The sequence below is a fragment of the Eupeodes corollae genome, chromosome 2 (assembly GCF_945859685.1).
Source record: "Eupeodes corollae chromosome 2, idEupCoro1.1, whole genome shotgun sequence".
Classification (NCBI taxonomy): Eukaryota; Metazoa; Arthropoda; class Insecta; order Diptera; family Syrphidae; genus Eupeodes; species Eupeodes corollae.
The window spans coordinates 40,686,805-40,703,373 of record NC_079148.1 but is presented as its reverse complement, the minus strand read 5'-3'; the positions used below and the strand labels follow the sequence as shown (position 1 = coordinate 40,703,373).

Genomic DNA, 16,569 nt, shown 5'->3' with positions numbered 1-16,569 from the left:
AGGACAGACGAATTTTGTAAGATCGAAACCAAGTCCTTTATAAATAAGACAAATAGAATAGGACCAAGGTGACTACCCTGGGGGGGTACAGATTAGTAACAGTCAAACGCTTTTTAACAAAACCATGCTGGTTATCATAAATAATTGAACTACAGTGAAAAGAAAGAACGTTACATACGATTGACTCAAATAGTTTAGGTATCACAGATAGTTTAGAAATAGGTCGGTATTTCATTATTTCGTTTTTAGGGCCTTTTTGGAAGTTATTAAAAAAATTCAAAGAAAATATTAATTTGAAGATTACGGGTTTTCCCGTCGAGACGGTAACAATCTAAAATCTAATTTTCTAATGTAAAACAACTGTCCAAGCATAAAACAATAAAAACAATTTGTCACCCCAAAAATAAGGCATTTTAGTATTTTAAACTAAATAATATACTGCACCTCTAAAAACATAAAAACTTAACTCTTCTTAGTTTTTGTATCCCTCAGGATATAAACATTTATTTTTGCGAAAAACTGAAACTATCTTTCTACTATATATATATGCACTTCTTAATTGAAGTTAAAATATCTCAACTTTCCTATGACTGATCTTGAAAATATTGTCAGCCAAGCCACTCATATTAAAAGTTAATCGTAACTTTCCATTTAATGTTTAACTTAATCGTATACAGTCTTGGATAAGGGCTAAATAGTAAAATAGGCATTCCTTGAGATTTTTAAATTAAGTACAATTTGAGCAACTTTAGCAATTGAGTCAACACCTTTAGTTGACTTTTTTTTTACAATTTTTCCATATAAAATTAAGAAATTAACGTGCGCTGGAAAAAGAGTAAATTTAAAACAAAATAATCGTTATCAATTTTCTAACTTAATACAAAAAAAATAATTGTTTTTAGTTCTTTCTGGATCTAAAATTGTTTTCAAATAATTTTCTAATAAATGCTATGAATAAAACCAACAATCAGTTTTTAAAGGAAAAATATACAAACAACTTTTTAAAACAAGTTCATTTTTGTATGATTTTCAGTGACTTTATAAATAAATTCATGCTTCATACATACAAATAAATGCAAACTAGTGTTGATGTTTTTTTTTTTTTCAACAAAAATGCAGTGTGTTTGCAGACCTAGAACTTCTTTTCTACTTTTTTACCGTCAATATTACCGGAGTACGTTTTCAATTAAATAATGATAACATTTTTCAAATATTTCAAATAAGTTTATTTTATCATACTGTGTTGAAAAATACCCGAATTCAATCAAAAACCAATAACTCTTATATCATGTACAAATTTTAAATAATAATCAACTTCAACACATCATCATAACAACTTTCTTTCAAACGGATTCAGCGCCAAAATATTAATCCAGCGCAGCGGAGATTTTAAAAAGCTTCCCACAATATACAATTCTCTTTTCCTTTTCACTATGGAAAACAACAAACTCAAGTACACATGAACTCCTTTCTTTATTCAAATGAATCTTGCTTCTCCTATATATACATATTCGTAGCGTGTAGCTCACAAGCTTCAAATAATACACAAATCATCGAAACAAAAACCCCAAAAAATAAAAACCCAAATAACATCCCAACCGGACCCCACAACAAATTGAGTTCATCAAAAATTATCATCAGCGAGATATTGAATAACACCCAGTGTGTGTGAAATCACCCCCACGCAAAATCAACCCAATCTCTATATCTCTCATATCGGTGTGTAAGGAATCTGAATAGTATACTTTTGCGTCAAATACCGGGAAAACTAAAAACAACCACCTCGCTGCCTCCACCACCCTTCATTATGATCCAACAAAAAAAAAACTATGGAAAATCCATGGGAAATTTTCCAAACACCCCTCCGCAGAATGAACTGAACACTGCTATCTCAAATTTTCTCTTTAAGGCACATACACTGTGCTTAATAAAGTAACCAGTAAGGGTTCGTTGAATTTCTCCCCCCAAATGGTTAGACGAACTCGAATGGTAGCTCTGTGGAAAATTTTAATAAAAAGTGGTAAAACTAGTGAAAAAGTTAGTAAAAATTGTGAAAATCATTCATTTAATACGTCGCGAATACAAATATGTAAAAATTTCATCAAAATCCATAAAGTTTAACCCGAAAATGTCCATTTGAAAATTTGGGTGAACAAATTTTCAAGCTTTTCACTCTATATAGCAAAGAAGAAAAAAAGTCCCATCGAAGACGAAGACGAAAAAGAAAATCATATATAAGAAGAGAAACAGAAAATTTTGCATAAATTAATTTTCACAAAAGGATTAAATCAATAAAATTAAAGAAACAAGTGTTAGTTTAAGTCAAAAAAGAAAATTTTCAACTTTAAATTTAAAAAAAAAAAGATATATAAAAATCAGAAATCAGTGAGAAAGAAAAAAAAACATATTTTTCCATACGAGAAAAAAATTACAAAATTTTCCCATGAAAAATCAGTTCATCGCTTTTTTTCAGCTTTTTTTTCCTTTCATTCGCTCGATGGATGGAAACCATGAGAATTTCGGTCAAAGTGTTGCGAGAGTGTGTTAGTGGAATGGAATGAGTAAAAAAGTCCCAATCCTTCCTTTTTGACTTTCCCAAAACCTCGTTAAGTTTCTCCGTCATGTGGTGGAATTTTTGTGTTTAAAGTTGACTCGTTTCTTTCGTTTTTTTTTTTGTTCCTTATCTTGCTTTTGACTAAGAGAGCTATGTTTCATGTGCGTGCTAAACTTGATTTAATATAATATTATTATTTAATTTAAGTTGATTTTAAGTAATTTGGATTTGCTTATCGTTTGAGCAAAGTGCCGGTAAAAATATTGACATAACTTTTGATTTACGGAACTTTAAGATTTTCAAAAGAAAAATCAATCGTTCTTTCCAAAAGAATCAAAATTATTAATTGAGGTTTTAAGTTAGTAAAAAAATACCTTAGTTCTTCAATTTTATAATTTCAACATTCCTTAAAGCGGTTTCTCAAGGGTTCTAGCGATAAATATATGTTTTTTTTTCCTTTAAGTATCTTAACTGTGTTAATGGAGCAAAGTTTTCCCAGTTATACCTGTACTATATAAATCTCCCCTACAAATACTGGCTAATTTTTCAGCTGTATTTGTTTACAAATTGTCTATTCTAACTGTGAATAATTTCTCTCTTTCTGTTGATGTATTGGTGTACGTCTTTTTCTTGGAGAAAAAACAAGCTTGATTTTTCCAGATTTCATTATTAGAATCGGGAAATTGTTTAGGACGGAACCCTATGAAAAAATACTGCGTGAAATATTTTCTTTTCATAATTTTTGTGTCTTTTTAATTATATATTCATTTATTATTGATAAATGGTTTATTCAAGTGCTTCAAAACGTTGATATTTATATAATTTGTGAGAAAAAAAAAAATACTAAACTATAGTATTTTGTGCCTTTATTTTTCTTCTATTTTAGTAATGTGTGAGAAAATGAGAAGAAGAATCCAGCAAAGTTACTTAAAAAACGGAGAAATTTAAGTTATAAGATACAAGAATTTAAACACATTATTACTGTACATATACCAAAGAATAAAAAAAAATACTAAAAATATAAAAGAAAACTAAAACTTAAGTAAACATAAAACTGATGTATATAATATATGTGTACTATAATTAATATATTATATATATACGAAAATTCTCTGCCAACGTCTGATTTTTTTCCCATAAATTTAATTGATTGCATACATATATAAAATAATTAATTAATATATAAATAAATGTATATAAAACAAAATAAAATGTTGTTAAACCTCGTTCTATATAATAATATTTCATTTAAATTTTTACCGAAATTCAGTAAACAAAATATATAAAAAAATAAAAAATTTCATCATCAACAAAAGAAAAGAAAATATGCCGATAGTTATATCAAAACAACAACAACAAAAAAAAGAATACACAAAAAATCTAACGAATTTGTAAATAAATAAATTTAATAGAAAAAGAAATTCATAGTGAAAACAAATAAAGAAAAAAGTTAAATTTAATCTAATTTATCTGTGATTTTTGTGATTTTTTGTGCAAAACTATTTCCGAGTAATAAAAATTCAACTAAAACAACAAAAATGTCTAATACCATGTAAAATAAAAATATTAAAAAAGAAAATAATCTTAAAAATAATTAATTTAATCAACTAATAGAACTTCAGTGGAAATTCGGTAAAATCTTCGTGCCATCATCGTCACTAACAGAAATACACACTCACACAAACATATACTTCAAATTATAAATTAGATGTTTGATTATAAAATAAATTATTTTCCTGTATAAGAAAAAGATAAAAAAGAAAACGGAAAGAAAAAAATTAAATATTAAATACCAGATTGAAAATAAATAAATAAAAATAAAGTAAATAAAAAAATATAATTCGAAAAATTCCATCAATTAATCAAATGCTGAATGAAATGAGGATTATTAGTCAACCAGGACGAATGTGTGCTGCAGCTAACGTGGTTTAACACAATATGGCCGAGCGGTCGTCTGTTACATATAAAAAGTTGGAAATATTGACGGTATGTTCCGATGAAATATCCTTTTTCTCTTCTTGCTTTTTTTCTCCTGTCGTATCCATTAACAAAATATGGGTTGACATTTGGCCCAATTGTGACATCTGTCACAAAGTCATAATCAAAAGAGGAACACAAAAAATATCTACAATGATTTTGTCATTATTTCTCAAAGCAAAATCCTTTCTGGAATTTTAAAAGCTTGATAGGCTATTATTTTTATTAATTTAATTGACTGTAGAATATTTTATATATTTTATTAATTTGAAGATATGATAAATAAAAACTGTCGTCCTTCTAAGGATGTGCGATGTATATCTAAGTGAGAAAGCTTTAAATTACATACCTACATACATTTCATATATTTTCTTCTTAATTAATTAAAAAAAAAAGAAGCCTGGACATTATTACAATACAAATGCGTTAAATTTTATTTTTATATCTCTAGTTCCTTAGAGTTAGTAGGTAATATTTATTTTTCTTTTTCGTCCTTTACAAGGAATAGAAAATAAAAAAAAGAAGATATTTCTTTCTTTCATATATACTTTACATGTGTATCTGCAATTTTTGTCCATCTCTTACGCGTATACTATTTTTATACACACTCACACATACCCACAGTGTTAAGGATGATGGAGGATTTTTGAAACCCTTATTTTAAAGCTTTTCCTTTTTAGTTCCAGAAGTGTGTGCTTTTCTCGTCAAAATATACAGAGATATTTTGGCCGTGTACATTACATATGTGTGTCTTTTTGTTTGTATTAATGTATCCGGTCTAAATACAATAAAAGGAAACGAAAAGAGAGTGCAGATGCACTCGAGTAAAAAAAAAACAACAACAAAAAACACAGAAAAAAATCAGAGCAAGATGGGTCAGTAGCATTATCGGCACAGTAGCACAACAATGGTAGCATACACACTCTCACACAAACATAATAGATAAATGAATTGCTATATATTCGAATACATGTATACATACTTGGTTTATAGATAGTTAGATAGATGAACCGATTTTTTTACCCATTTTCCTTGCTTTGTGACAAATAATCGTGAAATCGTTAAAATAGAGAAGAATAAAATAAATAACAACAGCAACAAAAAAAAAATCACAAAAAACGCCAGAAAATAAAGGATTTGAAATAAAATCATTGAAAAGATTTAAGCAAAAAGGACGATATGAATGAGATAACTCATACCAATTGGTGTCGAGAATCAACTTTCGACAACAAACAAGAGAAATCTGTGTCCTAAATTGTATCGATGAGGAAAGAATACTAAATTATGCTGAATGGTAAAATGCAAGTGTAAATATAACGACACTGTACAAGTCGAGGATATATATGTTCATTTTTCCTTTTGTTTTTATATTCAAAATGAAACTGATAACTAGAACAAATAGATTCAAGTTTAGAAATGCTAAAAAATTCAAAACAAAAAAAAAAACAAAAACCTAATGATAGGTTCTTTTTGACTGTTTGTTTTTTCTGAATGAAAAAAAAAGAAAATATACGCCAAAGTGAACGCTGAATGATTTTTGATGCATGTTGTTGATGCGATATAAGATTAGGATGAATTTCAAAACTCTCAACATAAATAATAGATCAGGGTTGAAAATTTGAAGGATCGTTAAGTGAGGCAAATGGAACAATATTATGATTTGCTTTTTGGTTTTCATTATTTTTTAGCAACAAATTATCAAAATATAAGATTTTATAAAAGAGGTTAAGTTTTTGTTACTAAAATATTTAAAATAATTTCATACAGTATTAAAATGTTTGTACTTATGAACTCATAAGCTGGTATGCGACCCAAACAAAATGAGCTTATTTGGTATTTTTTTAAATTGCATCATTTAAAAAAATCAGTCATTTTGATTTTGGTACTAATTTGATGGGGTGTCAGAAATGCAGTTTTTAGTAATAGAAAAGCTTTTCTTAAGATTTGTGATTTGACAAATTTTTACTTAATTTTTAAATCTACACTTATTTAAGGCCTAACTAATTTTTTTTACTAAAAAGGCATAGTTTAAATTTCTTCGAAAGTCCTTTTTTACAATTCAATTTTAATTTTTGTTTTTAATTTGAGACTTTTACAGATTTTTACCTGCGACAGGGAAGTCAAAATATTCAGTTCGGTCATTCCCTCCGTTGTTTATATGACTGTTTGTGATCGCTCTAACAGCCTTGGCCATTGGGACGATTAAGTTCAAACTTGAAAATTAAGGGTTTTAACAGCTCAACAATGTGTTATTCAAAAATTTAACCATCTCAAAAATAGTCCGATAAAGTCCAATGGTCTTAACTTGGTTCCTTTCGATATAAAAAATATAGCTCCCCATAAAATCATTGTGTTTTAAAAATTTCTCAGGAACTGATGAACCAATTTATATTAGAACCCATTCAAATTATTTGTTATCTAAATAAGTTGATTTATAATTGTCTAAATTATATTGTATGATTTTTTTGTTTTTTGGATTTATTTTTTTCAAAATATGATATCTTAAGAACGGGCCATCATTTTGTAACAGTAATAATTAATAGTAGTGAATGCTTATCTTGACAAAATTATCGACATAGTTGCGTGAAATGAGTATTTTTTTTTAAATTATTTGTTTATATACTTAATACCATTTTATTAACTGCAAACCAGCGTCTTAAGATATCCAAGTCTGAGTTAATTACAGAAATTAAATTAACCAGAGAACTGCAACGGGTCTAATCATCAGCAAATGCTGTAATTTTTACTTTGAAATTCTGATTGAAAATAGAATTAATAAAGATCAGAAAAAGCAAGGGACCCAAAACCGAACCTTGTAGAACAGCAATACTAATTTCACACAAACTAACTACTATTTATTTTCACTAATTGCTTTCTATTGGATATATAAGAATCTAGCTAATTATTAATAAATCCACATCGTCGCATTTTTACTTGCGACATATACGAGTAGGAACTATAAGTTTTGCATTCGTGCAAAATTTCGAAATCGAGATTTTTATCCAAGATGATATTACGATGGTAGAGAAGTCGAGAAAAGTGGGTCCCGCGATTCCGACCGATCGGTTTTGTCTGTCTGTCCACGCTCCTACAGCATAAACCATTGGGTCGATTGAGTTCAAACTTGGAAGTTAAGGTTTTGATCAGATTCGCGTTAGGTGTTTTTTTCATTTTTTTTTAAGATCAAAACTACTAAAATTCGAATTTTCTCAAAAACAAACCGACAGATTTTTGTTTAATTTTCTCTAAAATTTTATTTTTTAACTTGGTTTCTTTTTATAAGAAAAACATATTTTTGTATTGCTCATAAAAGGTACCGCTCATAGAACCGTTATTTTGTTTTTTAATTTTCTCAGCAACTTATGAACTGAGTTCAATAATTTTATTAAAGAATAAGCTCTTATATTGCCTTAACAATATTTGATTATCAACAGTGCATTTTTTTATTGTTTGGCTTTAAAAAAAAATGTTGAATTATTTTTTTTCATAATTTTATATCTCAAAAAACGGGTCAACATTTTTTACGTCATTCAAATGTAGGACGTATATTTACAATCACTAAACAACTGCATACCAAAAATATTTTTAGAACAAAATTGAAAAATTTTATATATACAAAATCAATTAAAAAATAAAAACCGCTCTAACGATTTTCAAAAAAAAAATTGAAAAATGAAAGGTTTTTTGACTTATAAAACGGCATTTAAATTTTTGAAGACAAACTTATTTTTCAGGTAAAATTTTGAATCTTAAAATAGTTTTTTTTTGTAATTATTTAAACTGTGCATAAGCCCAAAAGAGCAGGAAAGCGCTGCAAACTTGCAGGAAAGTAGGAATGTGATTTGATTGTAGTAAGTACCTTCTATCTGCTAATAACATTTATTCATTATCATTATAAACATGGCTAAGAACTCCAATTAACTATGCTTTATTCGTCTTCGACACCTGACTAACTACAAAACCAATAGGCGATCGCTTTACAATTTAAACATACATGTTCTTCCTCTTTGTTATCTTGAGATAATTTACTTTTCATCCTGGTTCTTCTAATATTAAACTTAAATAAAGTCTTGGGATGAATCGCTTCTTTTTTTTGACGAGTCAAATGGCATTCATATCTTTGAAGACAAACTTATTTTACAGGTATATTTTTAAATCTTACGAGTATATAGGTACTCTAAACAGACTTTTAACATATAGGAGCAAGTTCCTGCGACCCAGTCGTGTATTTTATTTTATTTTCTCAAGAGAATATTATGCATTTTTAAATCAAAAGCTTTAGTTAAATCAATGAAGAGTGCAGCTGTAAACAAATTGTTATTTATGTTTTCATAAATTTCACTGCAAAATTTTAATAACGCATCTTCAGTTAATTTATGGGCTTTAATCCAAATTGAGATTCACTAAAAAAATTAGTTCTGTTTTTAAACCGACGTGCAATTTAATTATTATTAAATTTGTATTGAATATAATTTGTAAAATTGTTTTCCGAGGTTTTGTCTCAAACATTGAAACATCAAAACTCTTGCATGAAGACGAATTCAAAGAGAACGGTTAACTTCGAAGGAATTTTATTTAGAAAAATTTAATAAATAAAGAAGAAGAGAAAATATGTTTAAATTAGAAATTAAAAAGAATTTCAGTCTTATCAATATTGTTTCATTTTAATTGTACATAATTTGATACTCCTTTATTTCATGCAATTTTTAGTCATGCCCATTAGTTGAGAAACTTTTAAATGTTTAATATTCGCTATTAAAAAAAGAATACATTTTAACATACTTAAAACCTCAAAACCTCAAACAACCATCTTCTGTTTCAAATGTTCACGATTTTAAGTCTAAAGAAATAAAAAAGTCAAAATGATATCAGCTTTAAGGAAAAGTAAGATTCAACTAATTAATCTATCAGATTTAAAATTGAAAAATATTGGAAATAAAGGTTTTTCAAGGTTTTGTCCATTTTCTTTAAATTACTATCGATATAAGACTTTACGAAGTATTAAAATATTTCAATATTATCTGAAAATAAAAAAGTCAATAATATTTACAATTTTGTACTCATTCAATAGCTTCTTGTATCACTGTTTCAGAGATTTTATCAATATTTGATAGAATTCAAAAATCAATAAAAATTATAGAAATGATGAAGTTTTCGTAAAACAATATTTCGTTATGATACAACTTCCAGGATCTTCAATATCTAACAAGAACAATTGTTCTAGGCCCACTTTTGTTTAATTAGCTCTCACCTTCAAGTAGAAATAAATGTTTTGTAAATTTCATAAGCTCGGCCTTCAAAATATTTGTTTAAGAAAAATAACTTAGTCTTAATAAAACCTATCAAATATTTTCAACCTACATGTTTAAATATGAATGTATTTGCTAAGTGTAATATATATGTTTTTAAAAACTAAAATATGACTAATATTTCCTTTTTTTTAATATATTTAAAAAAGTTGTCAAAGTTATATGACATCTTACAAGATTAATCCTTTAAGAACCTGAGGTATGCCAGTTTACATTTTTACTACTCTAAGTGATTATATAATTTCAATTATTTCCCTATAAATTAAGTTCCTTTATACATTTATCATTTCTTAGAAAAAAAATATTTAAATCTGTCATATACATACTTTGTTGAAAACGAATTGTCTAACTTTTTCTCTAAAATATATACACATAACCTCATTCAATTTTCCATGATGTGTCAGGATAAGTTTTTTTTTGCATGTGTCAAATTAATCGAATTGATTTTGAAAAGAAATTTTGAAAATGATTTGGATAAGCTAGTTGTTTGTATGCCTTGTACCGTAAACTGTGCTTTTGCTTTCTGGTGCTTTTTATTAGACAAACCGAAAAAAATAAGGCTTAAATTATTTTGTGTTATGAAAAATTTACAATATTAATATGAATATTTGTTTTTTTCCTATTTTTGAAAGTGCATTTATTACAAATTTTAAATATTTCAATTCACTGTGTTGCTTACAGCAGTTAAATATTTACACCTATAAGCCTAAATATACTTAAAATGTAAGTGGTTAATAAATTTAAACAAAATCCCGCATAAAGAACATTTTTTAATTTTAGTTAAATTTTAAGAATAAATGGTTGTTCGAAACAAAGAATAAAGTTATAATAATAACTTCGATAATATTTTTGAATTCATAAAACGACCCGAATATCTATGTGTATGGAAAACAGTTTAAATTTAAAGCTCTTGAGTGACTATTTGGCTTTGGGAATTTTTAAGTGAAGGTCCTTTTGTCACAGTCTCTCTATTTTAAAATAAAATCAAGAATTGGTTTCAAATTTCTATATTTGATTTAAAATAAGTTTAAACTTGCGAGAAATTTTAACTTTAATTTTAGTATTTGCTAGAAAATTAACACATGCATTTTTGAAAGGAAAAAATAGGTATTACAAAATTCGGTTTTAGAAAATAAAAGTTAAGATACATGCAGACATAAAACATTATTTACATTCCTTGTATACTTCTAACTTATCTCCAGAATTGTTTGTTTTATTTTATCATTTAATATGCTTTTATATTCAAAAATGTATTTCCAAGGAACCCCTGGAGAAAAATACAAAACACATGTTTAAATAAAAGTTTCTTGGTTGCGTGATTGTTAATTTATTCATAACCCAAGTAATATACGAGTATCCCCAGAAATAGTGTATTTTATTTCTAAATGAGATATAACTTTGACAACTCTATGACAGTTAAAATAAGTAGAAATTTAGTTTTACTGCAGTAAGTGCTTTGCCGGATAACTTAATGCTATATTATAAGAGTCCATTATTAAAAAATATTTCCTCGTCTTCAAAAAAACATAAACCAGAACAAATATCGGTAAGAAATGAGATATATTTCTTAATCATACTTATGTAGAATTTCTGCCATAAATATTCAACATCTTTCTTTAGTCATAAATAAACCATCTTTTTTAAAAAACCAAAACGTAGATAAAAAAACAAAGGTTATATTTTCAACAAGGTGTTGTTTTCAATGGTTTCCTTAGTATAGTGGTATGCTTTTAATATTAGTATTCCTAATTTGAAGATACTTATTGTAGTGAAACACATTAAACTATTAGAAGCTTTATTGCAATTGCCTCTCTTGAATATAAAATCTTTGGTTTTACAAAAGAATTTCCAAAAATTTTTGTTCATTCGATTTTCAAAGTAAACAATACAAACTATTGAGAAAAAAAACACGTTTTTTTATAATATTAATGTGATTTTTTTTCGTACTTGTAAAACATACATATACTATCTTAAAAAGGTTTCCCAGTAATTCAACAAATATGATAGACTTGAACACTTTTGAACTAAAGTAAAGCATATTTATTATTATATGATATTTTTGAAATTTTAAATGAAGTACAAAATGCCAACTAAACTTTTTTTACTTGCGACTACTACTGCCAGCATTGATTCGATTGACTTCAGATTTGAAAATTAAGGTTTTGAGCAAACTCACGTTAGGATTATTAAATATGATTTAAAATCACGAAAATAAATATAAACCAGCATCAAAAGATGACCATTACACTTTGTCTTGGTGCATATTTTCCCGAATAAATCGAGATTCCATATAATATGAGCTACATAGAGCCACTGCGAATTATATAGTTGATACAAGTCTTTAAAGAAGATAAATTGTAGCTTTATTCATTGCCTTTCTATGGGACTATTGAAAATGACATGTTTACAGTCGAATATTCGAGAAAATATGCATCAAGACAAGGTGTAATGTTCATCTTATGATGAGCCCAACCATTACATCGGGGCGAAACGCATATGTGAACTCTTTTATGCTGGTTTATATTTATTTTCGTGAATTCAAATCATATTTAATAATCCTTTATTGAAATAAACGGTGTTCAGGAAAAAATAATTCGATTGTTAACAGTCAAATATTTCTTCTTCACGTTAGGAGTTTCTTTTCATTTTTTAAGACTAAAAATAAAACTATTTCTCATACAATCGAAAATTCGAATTTCCTAAAAAAAAAACGAATAGTGTTTTTAATTTTCTCAAATTTTTTACTTAATTTGACTTCTTTCAATCAAAAAATAATTTTGTATAGCTCCAAACGGTACCACCCATAGAACCCTTATTTACTGGTTTTAATAATTTTTGTCTGCGCTTAAAAATATTTACAAATCAAAAATGCCATTGTTTTTATTTTAGAAAATAAACATTTGAAAAAAGGACATCATCATTTGTTTACAAAATTTGTATGTAAAACGTATGTATATATTTATAAGTTCTAAATAAATGCATATCAAAAATATTTTAAAACTTTAGTTAAAAAATTTGTATACATACTAAATAAGTTTAAGAAAATACGCTCTAACAATTTTCCAATAAAAAATTAAAAAAATAAGTTTTTTTTTGAGAAATAACATGCCTGTTAAATTTTTAAAAACAAACATTTTTTACAGGTACATTTTTAAATCTAAAATACACTAAATATTTTTAAATAGACTCTTTGGATATATGAGCAAGGTTGTACGATCCAGTCGTGCATTTAATTTACAAAACTTAGCACAAATCAATTTATAAATTATAAAATAACAATTAAAAAAAAAAGTAAATACAATTTTGTAATATTGGGAATATTCGGAGAAAATAATATGTTTTATCCTATTGACTCAAAACATCTTCTGCTTTCTTACTCTTAGTAAATCTTGAAATATTTAGCTACTTACTAAAATATGCTATCAATAATTTAAACTTTTAGGATTTTCAATGCGTCGAATCGATGCATAAATTATTTTAGTTTATTTCATAGAATTTGAAATAAGTTTTAAGTTTGGAGTCAATATATTGGCTCGTTCTCAAGATATTGGAGTCGAGAATCCATTTAAACCAGCAAATTGTAATTTTCGATTTTTTTATTATAAAAACTTTAATAGATGTCAAAAATGTTCTTGAGGTACACGTTGTGTGATAGTAACTTTGCAGGACAGAGATTTTTGTACAATCTCTGCATTTGGCTAGAAATTGACAAATATGCTCCATATTCTTGAAGTTCAACATAAAAATTGTATTTACTCTAAATCCCTGAAAATAAAAGCAAGGCAACGGCCTAGTCACTGATAAAACTTCGGTTCCCATCGATCACCGAAATCAAGCAACAGTGAGCGTGGTTAGTAGACAGATGGCGGACCGTCTCGAAACCTTCCGCGTGCTGTTGTCCTGTGTTCTTCCTGTCTGTTGTTCTTTCTCTTCTGTCCTTCTGTCTTGTGTTGTTACCACCTAACATAGTCTTGCCGCTCAATCTACATTTACATTTATGTGCTGAGTAGTATGTAACGTTATGTAATGTAAAGCGACCCGTAATGGTTGAGAGTTGCTAGTCACTAGGTACTGTTTTTGTCCCAGGTGTTTGTCCACCTAAATATTTAAAACTTCAGAATTCGTAGTCTTAATTATTTGAAAAGTACATAAATAAAATAAGCTTTTGTTTCTAAAATAATTCATCTAAAAATCATTCTTAATAGTGTTTTTTTTTTAATACATTTTCACCGTGTTTCTGGAGTCTTTAAGTTCTTAACCAAGATTCCAATTTTACAATTTTCTAGAAATTATGCAATAAATATTATTTAAACTACCTTCGTTTGAAATTGCAAAAAAATAAATCAGCAATTAGGTTTTTATTTATTGATTTATTTAAAGGTAATTTTTGTTTAATGTAAAGACTTTCAACTATAATGATATATGGTTTTCATTTTATACTTATTTATGTCAGTCCTCTGAAAATGGATAAGGACATACTTATTTTTATGAATTTTATGTTATTTAGGTAGTACAAATAATTTATTTTGACACACTTGTGCCAAAAACTGAATCCACTTAATCAACAAACAAAGTTTACAGCTCCTTTTAATTTTTCGTTAACTTCTTTAAATGGAATTTACTCTTAGAATTAAGTTCATTATTTTTAATAAAATAGAATCTTAGGAAATTATTTTTAGATAGTACAGATTTTTAATATTTAACTTCTATTCTAAAACAAAGACTTTTCACTATTTAATTGATTGTCATTATCATGCCCATGAAACTGCCTAATCTCAGCCATATTAATGTTGATATTAACATGCATCCTTTTTATTACATCAAATAACTGTAAGAATAATTTCATTAATTTTATAAACTTTCCTCTCTTCCGTTCTATTTTCTTAAGAAGTGAAACCGGTTTTTTTTATTAAGTCCTCCTTAAGATTTTTCTTGCAGGCGATATAAACTAAATACTGCAATTAATTCCAACAAAATGTAAAAATTAAATTGAAAACCAAAAGAAGTTCAAAAGTGCAGATAATACTCTTATTAATGCTGAAAAGCTCTCCAGACTTCCTTTATTTTTATGTATTTAATTTTTTTTTAGATACTTTTTCACTTCACTCTTGGCTAGCTACCTACAACACCATGTATAGTGCACAGGCACACCACATCCCTTGCACTTGCATCCGCATTAAACGACGACGAGATAAAGAAGTATTAAACATGGTGACTTTATGCTATACCTGATTTTAAGCAAGAGCTCTCGGAAACTCTTGGAACTTATATTATGTATATCCAAGGCACACACAACACAGCTTCCTCCAATGGAAGTAGGACAAGCATCTACAACGGATCATAGCTCCTCGTTTTCTCAACGAAAACAAAAACAACTGAAAAAAAATAATAATAATAATAATTGTCGCAATGTACATATCCACCTAGTACCTACCTAGATTGCAGCAGGACGGACGCGAAGGGATACTTGGTCTCCTTCTAGATCTTGCATGAAACTGCATTCTTATACTACTGACAACCTAGGCATTGTTTGTTGTAATGTTGAATAAGTACTTGGTTACCTCTTTTCCATGAAACATTGCCCTTAATGGTCAATGAAAAACGAGGTCAGAATACCCGACATAACTTTTCGGCCAGCGCAATATTAAACCAACAAAAAAATAGAGGCATATTTTTCCCCAAGGATCGTCAGTAGATGCAAGTAGATGTACCTAGATTATGCCCTTATAACAGTATGGCTGAGGTTTTGTTTGCCAAAAATTGTTGCCCTACTGTCACAGAGCTTAACGACTGCACAAGTTGAAATGGGGAGGCAAATTTATATACTCACCCCGGGCAATATAGCGTTCGCTCAAAAGGACCTAGAAGGCAAAATTGCCAGCCAATAAAAGAGAAAACCGCTGTTCAATTTTGGCAAAAGTTTACATTAAATTAAAATGAATGGCTTGGAATTGATTTTGATTTTTATTTTGTGTTCGAGAGTTTGAGTTTGTGATGCATGATATAAGGAGGTGCAGAAGTTTAAATTCATTCACGATTATACCCTGCCAACATGTTAATTGATTATTTTGTCTCAGTTTATTTTTTTTAGTCATCCCGACAACCGAGTATTATTCTATGATTCATCTTTTTGTGATAACCCAGAAAACTCATCAACTCAAACCCATTTATATGAAAACCCACATCCCTGGTGGTAATGGGAGTGATGGGAGTGGGAGTATCGTAAAGGGAAAGGGTGTTAGTTGGTTGCGTTGTACGGAATGAACATGAGTGAGTCATATGACGTCGTCGTCGTTTTGGTTGTCGTCGTTATAATATGTTGTTAGATATTTTTCTTGGAATTTAAAGATGAAAAGTCGCGTGGGACGAAAATAATGTGTTGTATATATGTAAAATGTACACTGTATTCGATGGCTTTGTATTGCGAGTTTTCTTAAAGGTTTATAAAGCTATTGTGACGTAGTTTTCCACAAGCCCACACAAAAGTCGCAATTGAAAACTCTGGTAATGAAATTGGCTTTCGTATTTACATTATTTACGCTTGTGGAGTAACGAAAGGGATACAATTTTGTAGATAGAAAAACTTCAAAGTTATAGTGAAATTCGTATATATAGGCCTTTGTTTCTAAGACATACATATGTATCTGGACAATATTTGTAGTTATTAATACTAATGCATGGAAATTTTACTTTCATTGCCATAGTTTTTTTGAAAAATGAAAGACAAAA

The 16,569-nt window shown here is 27.9% G+C and overlaps 1 protein-coding gene across 23 annotated transcripts in view; it reads left to right on the top strand.

Annotated features, from left to right (window-relative positions):
- The first annotated feature begins 1,920 nt into the window (after window positions 1-1,920).
- LOC129947033 (voltage-dependent calcium channel type A subunit alpha-1) overlaps window positions 1,921-16,569 on the top strand; it is a 115,784-nt gene continuing 101,135 nt past the window's right edge. For 10 of the 23 annotated variants that reach the window (XM_056057454.1, XM_056057456.1, XM_056057462.1 and 7 more), the window contains exons 1-2: window positions 1,948-2,311; window positions 3,441-4,540. The gene's annotated coding sequence lies outside the window, so the exon portion shown is untranslated. Of the gene's footprint in view, window positions 2,312-2,363; window positions 4,541-16,569 lie in introns of those variants that run through there. The other 13 variants (XM_056057463.1, XM_056057464.1, XM_056057459.1 and 10 more) reach the window with 10 other exon arrangements.